The sequence below is a fragment of the Microcebus murinus genome, chromosome 3 (genome assembly GCF_040939455.1).
Source record: "Microcebus murinus isolate Inina chromosome 3, M.murinus_Inina_mat1.0, whole genome shotgun sequence".
NCBI lineage: Eukaryota > Metazoa > Chordata > Mammalia > Primates > Cheirogaleidae > Microcebus > Microcebus murinus.
The window spans coordinates 26033271-26042511 of NC_134106.1; the positions used below are offsets into that span (position 1 = coordinate 26033271).

The following is a 9241-nucleotide window of genomic DNA, read 5'->3' on the forward strand; positions in this document are numbered from 1 at the left end:
TATATATCCTTTGTCTCTTCTGGTTGTGTGTGTGTTAAGTGTCACCAGTTGTAGTACAGTACTCCTGATAAATGATAATCTTCCAGAAAAGAATTATGAGACTTTAATTTTGCTTCAAATTGATTATAAAATAATTGAAATTTTTATTAAAAATCAAAGTCTATATATAATTAAGCATTATATTAAAAAGCAGTTTAGGAAGATTTGTAAAGTTTTGAACCATCATAAAACCTTATTTCTAAGGACTCTAAGACAGTTTCATATATAATGTGTCCGTTTCCAGGAATTCCCCATATATTCACATGAGTATTGACCATACATACCTAAGCTGAAATGTGAAAAGCTCCAAAATCTGAAAAATTTTGAGTGCCAATATTACACTCAAAGGAGCATTTTGTATTTTAGATTTTTGGCTTAGGGGTGCTCAACCACTACGTATTCTACCAATTTTCAAAAATCTGAAAAAAAAATCTGAAATCTGAAAACTTCTTGTTCCGAGCACTTCAAATAAGAGATACTCAACCTGTCTTAATATAGAGTTCTAAATTAGTGAAAATTTACATTAACTTCAAATATAAAGTAGATATTTTTGTTTAAATATTGTTTAAATTTTAGTCATTTTTCAAAATTTTGATATAATAAAACATTGAATAAGATAATGCTTCTAAGACCCAATAAAAACAATATTTTTCATAGTCAACAAAACTAGTTGAATATTTTTAAATGATTTTTAAAAAAAATTTATTGGTTTTCATTTTAGCTAGTTTTCAGTTTTAGGGAATTGTGATACTTTTGCTTTAAAATAATATCTTGGCCAGGTGTGGTGGCTCTTGCCTATAAACCTTAGCACTCTAGGAGGCCGAGGCAGGAGGCTTGCTTGAGGTCAGGAGTTTGAGACCAGCCTGAGCAAGAGTGAGACCCCCATCTCTCCTAAAAATAGAAGAATTAGCCTGGTATGGTGGCGCATGCCTGTAGTCCCAGCTACTGGGGAGGCTGAGGCTGGAGCATTGCCTGAGCTCAGTTGAGGTTGCTGTAAGGAAGGCTGATGCTACTGTACTCTAGCCTGGGCAACAAAGTGAGACTGTATCTCAAAAAAAAAAAAAAATTACTTCCATACAATTCTTTAAGATTGTGTGGCTTAGCATTCTGAAACAAGTCTTAGCAGAGCTAAAATTCACCCTCAGTGATTCTCTGCACTGACATATGTAAACAAAGTAATATTGTTTTATTATCCCCCCTTCGTAAATGGTTTCTTAATTGAACCCTTGACCCTTATACTATGTTTTAGTATACCTTTAAAAACTGATTTACAAGTGCTGTGTTGCTCATTTGTATACATTTGTTGTCCCTAGGTATACATGGGGGATTGGCTCCAGGACCACTTCCCCAATACCAAAATTCGTGCATACTCAAGTCCTACATTTGGCCCTGTGAAACCCGATTAGATATACAAAAAGGCAGCCCTCCACATACTCAGGTATCACATCTTGCAAATACTGTATTTTTATCCTAGTTGGGTTGAAAAAAAACAATTCACTTATAAATGGACCTGTGCAGTTGGGACTTGTGTTGGTCAAGGGTCAACTGTAAATTCCTAGCAGCATTTTGTATGTTTGAGGATCTGCTGACACTTTTTGAGTAAATCCCTAAAATACGACTTTGACATCAAAAAGGCTAGACAGTCTTATATCTTTCTACTTAAAAATATACTTTCTGGGCCAGGCGCAGTGGCTCACGCTTGTAATCCTAGCACTCTGGGAGGCCGAGGCGGGCGGATTGCTCAAGGTCAGGAGTTCAAAACCAGCCTGAGCGAGACCCCGTCTCTACTATATAAATAGAAATCAATTGGCCAACTAATATATATATAGAAAAAATTAGCCGGGCATGGTGGCTTGTGCCTGTAGTCCCAGCAACTCGGGAGGCTGAGGCAGTAGGATTGCTTGAGCCCAGGAGTTTGAGGTTGCTGTGAGCTAGGCTGACGCCACGGCACTCACTCTAGCCTAGGCAAGAAAGCGAGACTCTGTCTCAAAAAAAAAAAAAAAAAATATATATATATATATATATATACTTTCTGAAGAAAGTCCTACTTGTGAATATATTTTCTTTATAACAAACCTGTGTAAAATTTAGACCCTACTGTGTCTTTTCGGAGTGCATGAGTGGTATAAAAAGAAATGGTTAGGAGAATGTTCCCAGTAGAAGGCATGTTTTATTAAACATGAAACTTAGGGTTAAGTTTCCTTTTAAAATTCTTTTCATATGCTAAAGTTGCAGTTCTGAGGTTAAGTTAGAGAAAGAATGTAGGGAAGATCAAGATGGCAGTAGTGAAATATTTCCCTGTTCTACATTTTATATTGGCAGTACCCTGGTTTCAACTTTTTCAGCAAGATACTTGCAAGTTTTTACTATGAAGAAATTTGGTTTATAGTTTCTAAGTGCTTGAAAAAAATTCCTTAAACATCCCTTCCAAAGAGATCAGTGCTATACTAATACAATCACTGAGATTATTTTTAAATTGGATATTAATATAAAAAGTGGAATATTTTTATAAGATATTTTGAATTTAGCATATAATTAGTGTATATAAAAGTTGTTAATACTTATGAAAAAAGCAAGTATCCTTTTAATATAGAATATCTAAGTAAGTTTATCAAGAATAAAACCCTTAGTTTTTCTATGATAGTTGCCACTGAGCAATTTTTATTAAAAAACAAGCAAGCCGAGGCGGGCGGATTGCTCAAGGTCAGGAGTTCAAAACCAGCCTGAGCAAGAGCGAGACCCCGTCTCTACTATAAATAGAAAGAAATTAATTGGCCAACTGATATATATATAAAAAATTAGCCGGGCATGGTGGCGCATGCCTGTAGTCCCAGCTACTCGGGAGGCTGAGGCAGAAGGATCACTCAAGCCCAGGAGTTTGAGGTTGCTGTGAGCTAGGCTGACGCCACGGCACTCACTCTATCCTGGACAACAAAGCGAGACTCTGTCTCAAAAAAAAAAAAAAAAAAAACAAGCAAAAAAAAGCTTACCAAAATATTTACACAAGGGCAAGTGAAATTACTGATTTGGGGAGAAATGACTGATTTGGGGAGAAATTTGTCATCTGGTGATAAAAAGAAAAAGATAATATAAATGCAGATTTCTGCTATTCATATAATAAGCACTTGTTGAAGAATAGGTGATTAAAATCCTACATTCGCACTCTATAATGATCCTACTTTTGTGGAATTCATAAGTTGTTTATATAAAGTATCTCTTAAATAGTAAGCACCATTTGAAAGAGACAACCCATGTGTTTTGTAATTCTTATAGAGAATTACTTGTTATGATAATTATAGTCTCTCCACAGAAAACAGTAAAAAATACTCCTGTTTATGATAGGCCAAGTCCCTCATATTCCATCTTTTTTAGGGGGGACTTAACCAAATCTTTTACCAAATATGATTTTATTTTTAGAGGATGGTACTGGTGGTGGCCAAAGGAATAAAACATTGAGAGAAGAAACAGCATTTGAATTTGGTATCCTGAATATGAAAGGATAACAGATATTCATCAAGTATTTATAGACCCCTTCCTAAATGTGCCAGGTATGTGCTGAGTGCAGGGATACAATGATAGGCAAAAAAGAAACCCTCCTACGATCCCCTCCACAAACCTTGACCTTAATGAGTTTATTGCTGGGGAGACAGGCCAATTAATTTCACAAGCAAATTGTAAAACTGTTGAAACAATTGAGAAAAAGAGGCATGTGGTGCTAAGCCAGTATATAAGAGAAGCCTTTCCTGAGGCATTGATGCTTAATCTGAAATCTTACAGATAAAAGTTAACTAAGCAAAGGGTAAGGGAAACTATTCCACATAGAGGGGATAAACAGAACTGAAAGCCAATTTGGCTGAAGTGTAGTAGTTAATAAAATTGAACAGGTAAGCCGGCACCATACATTCTAGGTCATGCTTTCTTTGTCAGAGCTTTTGATTAGAAATACAATTTGCAATTCTGCTCTTGGTGTATACTCAACAGAAGTGCATGCACATATGCCAGAAGTGACCTGTAAAAGAATGTGCATAGTAAACATTCAAATAGCAAAAAATTGGAAACATGTCCATCAACATAGAATGGGTAAATAGGTTGGCATAATTATACAATGGAATCTAAAGCAGCAGTGAAAACGAATGGACTAAAGTCACATGCAACAACGTGAATTTCACAAACATTATGCTGAGTGAAACAAATAGACACTAAAGGATTTGTACTGTATTACTTCCTTTATATGGAATTCAAACAGACACAATTAAGACATAGTGCTTAGGGATGCATACTGAGGTGCAAAGTATTTTTTAAAATAGCGTTAGCAAGGTATAATATACGTATAAAGTTCATCCATTGCAAGTGAACAGTTTGATGATTTTAAGTAAATTTGTATAGTTGTGCAGTTGTCTTCACAGTCATTTGGCAAAGTCATTTTTATAAAAGGCAAGAAAGTCGTGCTCACTTAGCACCCATACTAAAATTGGAACAATACAGAGAAGATTAGTATGGCCCCTTTTATTTAAAAGAACAACAAATAAAAATAAAAAGCAAGAAAGTGGCTACCATAAAAGTTTAGTGGTTATCTTAATATTAGGGAAGGAAGGAAGGTTGTGTTTAGAAAGGGACATGAGGACTTATTTCTTGGGTGTTTGGTTTTTAATAATTCATTAAGCTATATGTTTTACATACTTTTGTGTGTTACAGTGTTATCATTTTAAGTGTTTTTCAAAATTGTTTTAGGAAAGTTATACATTCAACATAGTGAAATTACCAATTTGCGTCTTATTTTTTCAATTATTATGCCATAACCATCTTTTCATGTTATACAGATTTCATAACTACCTCTTCAGAGAAATCTCTGAAAACTTGATCCAACCACTTGCCCCAGTTCATTGCTATTACATCCCTGCATATTTCATTCATAGTACTTATTATTCTGTAAGTGTCTAGATTTATTTTTATTCCTCCACTATAATGCAAGTTCCATTAGGGCAGGAACACTTTCTGACATGTTCATCAGTGTGCCCCCACTGATGAATACTTTTGTTGAATAAATATGTGAACCTGGTTATTCAATCCTGAATTCAATCCAGTGGATTTCAAAACCTGTGGTCTTAATCACTAGCCTTTCATAGAATGTTAAAGTTAGGCAAAACTAATTATCTAATAAATATGATTTTACTTCATTATACATATGAGGAAACTAAGGTCTAAAAGAGATAATTTCTAAAATAAAACGAGCTACAAAATTGGAATAAGGGCTTAAGTCTTCAAACCCCAAGTTTAGGGCTTTTTCCATTACCACATGGAACAGCAGTTCTGCCACTTGGATAGAACATAGGTGATTGCCTTCTACTTTTATCCTTCATAAGGATAATTGAAACATCCTCAGCCTGGGCAATAGCAACACCTGGTCTGTACAAAAAAAAAGAAAATAAAAACCCACCTTAGCCAGATGTGATGTCATGCATCTGTAGTCCCAGCTACTGGGGGGAGGCTGAGGCAGAAGGATCCCTTGAACCCCAGAATTTGAGGTTGTAGTGAGCTATGATTGTGCCACTGCACTCCAGCTTGGGAGACAAAGTGAGATCCTGTCTCAAAGAAAAAGAAAGAAAATATTTTGAAAGAGAGGTTGATAGATTAGATATACTAAGAGAAGAAAAGAAGGATGATGCCTAGGTTTTTTGTCTTGAGTAACTAAGTGAATGGTAAAGCCATTTCCAGAGATAAAAAAGGCTCTAGGAGGAGTGAGTTTGGATGAATGCCCCCCAAAATTTACATTAACTGGAAGAAGTTAGAAGTGAAAGATTTCATTATTATTGATTCTGTTTATATGAAATATTTGCTGTATGTGGTGGCCCTTGCCTGTAGTCCCAGTTACTAAGGAGGCTTGAGGTCAGTTTGAGACCAGCCTGGGCAACATAGTGAGAATCCATGTCTAATTAAAAAGAAAAAAAGCAATGTCCACAAAAGGCAAATCTACAGAGAAAAAGTAGATTAGTGGTTGCCTGAGCCTTGGGATGGGAATGGGGAGAGGTTGTAAACAGGCACAGGGAAAATTTTTGGCTGATGAAAATGTTCAACAACTAGATTGTGGTGGTGGTTGTACAACTCCATAAATTTGCTAAAAATCATTGAAATATTTTAAAAGTCATTTAAGTCATAAAACCTTAAAATCATGAATTTTTAAGGTATATAAATTGTTATACTTCAATAAAGTTGTAAAAATTTTAAAAATAAAACTCATGGGCTGGGCGCGGTGGCTCATGCCTGTCGTCCTAGCTTTCTGGGATGCCGAGGCAGCCGGATAGCTGCTGCTTCCGGGGTTTGACACCAGCCTGAACACAGCCTGAGCACAGTCAGACCCTGTCTCTAAAAAAAATAAATAAATAAAACTCATGGTTTAAACAAAGATTTATAATCAGCAGTGAGAAAATTAAAAGGATACATAAATGTTTTAATAATGAAGAATTTGAAATAATGACTTTTAAGAATTTTACCTAAGTTTCAATTGAGCAAACAAAAAATATCTTAAAAGATCAAATTGTTAATACCATCTGCTTTGTTTTTAATGTTAAATACAGTCAAGGATTTTCAGGCATAAAAATTTAATAAAACTTATTGCAGACTTATTTCAATTTAGATTTATAGTCTCACTTGGAAAACATATCTACTGACAAAAGAACATTTTAGGAAACTTATGAAATAAGGAAATTTTCAATCATTCCTGCAAAGTTCAATTGTTACACATAAAAGTGCCTTAATAATTTACTTAAAATGAAAATATGCTTTTAAAAGTAGTTTAATGGTTTCATTGATGCTGTGGAGCCGTATGTAACAACATGTGGGAATAAAAATATCACACTTTGTTGTAGATATTCAGGAAAAATGATTCCACTAAGAAATATATGAAAACTTTATTGGATTTTGAACAGACAGTAGGATGTAATGCAAAGAAGAAATCTGGAATTTTAGCTAAAGTTTTAGAAAGAGTTCCAAATGTTTTCATTTGGTACAAAATCACTAAATTTTAATATTTCTAAATGGTACAGTAAGATGTAAGTGAATCACTTTCAGTATTTTCCCAATAAACTATATATTTAGTATCAAATTTATAATAGCAAATAAGAGTAAAAATTTTCTCTGAGAAAGTTAAATATACTTGAAATCTCAGAATTGTGATAATGATAATTAGAAGTATGGTTTGGCTTCAGTGGGCAGCCTGTAGTGTTAGAACTATAAAAGGAATTTGGAAATCATATCAAGCCTTATATATTTTCTTCATTAAAAATTTTGTCAGAGCAAACATTTATAATATGAAAATATTTTTAGAAATTTGGCATTATGAAAAGCATTTTAGTGAAATGTCAATTCTTTGTTTAGGTTTTCAAAGAACAGTGCTTTAGTTACTAAGATTCAAAAATAAGGCCAGGTTGAGGTGGCTCATGCCTATAATCCCAGCACTTTGGGAGAATGAGGTGGGAGGATTGTCTGAAGACAGGAGCTTGAGACCAGCCTGGGCAACATAGTGAGACTCCATCTCTACAAAATATTAAAAAATTAGCCCAGCATGGTGGCATGTACCTATAGTCCCAGCTTCTCAGGGGGCTGAGTGAGGAGGATTGCTTGAACCCAGGAATTTGGGGTTACTGTTTGTGAGCTAGGCTGATGCCATGACACTCTAGCCTGGGCAACAGAGTGAGACTCTATCTCAAAAAGAAAAAAAAAATTCTTTTATGTGTTGGTTAATTTTATGTGTAAACTTAACTGAGCCATGGGTTGCCCAGCTATTTGGTCAAACATTATTCTATGTATTTTTGTAAGGGTATTTGGATGACATTGACATTTAAATTGGTAGACTGAGTTACAGCAGATTACCTCACCTAATGTGGGTGTCCCTATTCCAAATGGTTGGAGACCTGAATAGAACAAAAAAGGCTGACCTTCTTTCTTCCAGTAAAAGAGAATGCCTCTTGCCTGACTGCCTTCGAGCTGGTATTTTCCTGCCTTCAGACTCAAACTCTAACATCAGCTCTTTCTGGATCTCCGTCCTGTCAGTCTTTGGACTCTCTTGGGTCTCCAGTTTGCCGACTCACCCAGAAGATCTTGGACTTGTCAGCCTCTATAATCATGGAGCCAATTTCTTATAAGAAATCGCTTTCTGTGCCTGTATACATCCTATTGGTTCTGTTTCTCTGGAGTCACTTTGTGATTAATACACACTTTCTTTTTTTCTCTATGCATAGTCTAAAAACATGAACATTTTATATAAGTAATTTTGCTACAATCTTATTATAAGTAAACTTTGGTGCTCATTGATTTTCAGAAACCTATATAAGAGAAAATAGAGCTTAATTAAAAATCAGGTGATGTGGATAGTTAAAATTACATTACCCCAAACATTAAAGAGATTGTAAAAATCCAAAAAATTAAGTTTTTAAAAATGTAATATTTATATATTTAAAGCACAGGGCATGCAAGGCTTTCACAGGATATGGTTACTTGAAAGTTCAACTTCACTCATTTCTGAGCATTTTTGGCTGGTCACTGTTCTTCAGACTGGACAGGTCTGGCTGGCATCCAAGGGGTTTCTTCACCCTCTGCTAACCTCTGGAGCCCTGTACGTCTGTTGGTGCAGCCTTAACACAAGTATTTATGAAGCTCCTGAGCTTGGAACTTTCCATGCATTTGTTAAAACTTTACCATATAAGTATATATTCTTAAGAAATATATGTAGGAAGACTATACTTTCGGGGATCATTTCTATACTTTAACTAGAGAAGTTTCTCTGAATGTATAGAGCAGGAAACCAGGAGGAGGAGGTGCAGCGTTCTCTCCTGAGTGTGAAGCTGGCTTTGCTGCAACTGCTGTTTGCCACTGATGATCGTTCTCTCCTTTTGGGGCAGTGAGAGGGAGAGGACACAGTCTGAGTGGTCTCTTTTATTTTCTTGAAACAAGAAAATAAAAGAAATATATGTAGGGTTATTTTGTGTGTTTTAAAATTTTATGTCAAAGGTATATTTCTGTATGTATTCTGCATCGTGTTTCATCTGTGGGTATACTGTAAATTTACAGATAGCTGTAAATTTATTCTTTTCCACTGCTGTAGAAAATTTCCTGAATGAATATACCACATGTTGTTATCCATTCTCCAGTAGATAGGACATTTAGGTTGTTGCCAAATATTTGCTATTATATACAATGTAGCTAG

The 9241-nt window shown here is 35.1% G+C and overlaps 2 pseudogenes; both read left to right on the forward strand.

Moving 5' to 3' along the window:
* Nucleotides 1-4484: 4484 nt before the first annotated feature.
* Nucleotides 4485-4544, forward strand: LOC142870327 (uncharacterized; annotated as a pseudogene).
* Nucleotides 4545-8768: 4224 nt separating this feature from the next.
* On the forward strand, nucleotides 8769-8965 carry LOC142870233 (uncharacterized; annotated as a pseudogene).
* Nucleotides 8966-9241: the final 276 nt, after the last annotated feature.